This window comes from Cicer arietinum, chromosome 3 (assembly GCF_000331145.2).
Source record: "Cicer arietinum cultivar CDC Frontier isolate Library 1 chromosome 3, Cicar.CDCFrontier_v2.0, whole genome shotgun sequence".
In the NCBI taxonomy this organism is placed as follows: Eukaryota; Viridiplantae; Streptophyta; class Magnoliopsida; order Fabales; family Fabaceae; genus Cicer; species Cicer arietinum.
Genome location: NC_021162.2, coordinates 59,110,555 through 59,111,560, shown reverse-complemented (window position 1 = coordinate 59,111,560; position 1,006 = coordinate 59,110,555). Strand labels below are relative to the sequence as shown.

The following is a 1,006-nucleotide window of genomic DNA, read 5'->3' as shown; positions in this document are numbered from 1 at the left end:
AAATAAATCGATTTTAGATTAGTTCATTAAAATAAATAAATGAATAAAAAATAGAATAAAATAAATTAAAATAAATAAATAAAAAGAATTTTAAAACGGTTAAATTATCATAATATGTATTTTGAAGTAAAATCTAGTTGGTTTATCTTTATTATTAAATATAGACTAAAATCAAACTAATAGTAATTATTTTTGCCTAGGCCTGATTGTAAAATCCTTTCAACTTTAAATTAAAAAAAAAGCTAATTATTAAGGCTAAGCTGCCTATGCCTGCAAAACCAATTTTTCAAGACATCCTAGCCACGCATCAGCTTTATGTCCAAGCTGCTAGCTGTATTCCCAGCTAATTATGATTTCAAACCCATTCATTTCAAAAGCAAAACAAACCATCCTTAGCCTCATTTCAAAACAAATGTAAGCATATCCAACAAAGCAAACCTCATTCCAAAACAAAAAAAGAAAACTCAGTTTCAATAAATCTACCTAAACAAAATTTATTTTTAATCCTAAAACAAACTTCATATAATGTATCCTTTCATTTTAATAGTGAAATATAAACAAGGATAGAGAATAGAACAACAAAAATGAGAGTGATACACACCGAAAAGAAGAAGGCGGTAGCAATGCGCGGTTGATGGTGGTTAGCGACGATTATCGGCGGAAGTGAAGGTGACTTCTGTTTCTCTCCTTTTCTATTTTTTATATTTCTAACTATATATGATTTTAATGGTGGAGACGAGTTGTTGTTCCTTCTACATTCAACTATTTTTGTTTCAGAATCTCTCTTTAAAAAAATTTATCTTTTCCCTTCTTCTCTTTTTTTTTAAACCTCAACTCTCTTCTTTAGATCTGTTTCTTCCCCTCCAAAATCTCTGCCTTCTTTGTAAAAAAAAAAGATGTATTTATAGAGTTTTTTTATCTGATTAGTTGCTTTCTTGGTTGTGTCTCTGTTTGAGTTTGAGCTTTCTAGTTCTTTGTTTGATGTTTCGTTTTCTTTGCTCATCAT

The 1,006-nt window shown here is 28.8% G+C and overlaps 1 long non-coding RNA gene across 1 annotated transcript in view; it reads left to right on the top strand.

Annotated features, from left to right (window-relative positions):
- Positions 1-106: 106 nt before the first annotated feature.
- The window catches only part of LOC113785841 (uncharacterized), a 1,300-nt gene continuing 400 nt past the window's right edge, over positions 107-1,006 (top strand). The window contains exon 1 of the long non-coding RNA XR_003472018.2: positions 107-669. This is a non-coding gene — a long non-coding RNA (uncharacterized lncRNA). The remainder of the gene's footprint in view (positions 670-1,006) is intronic.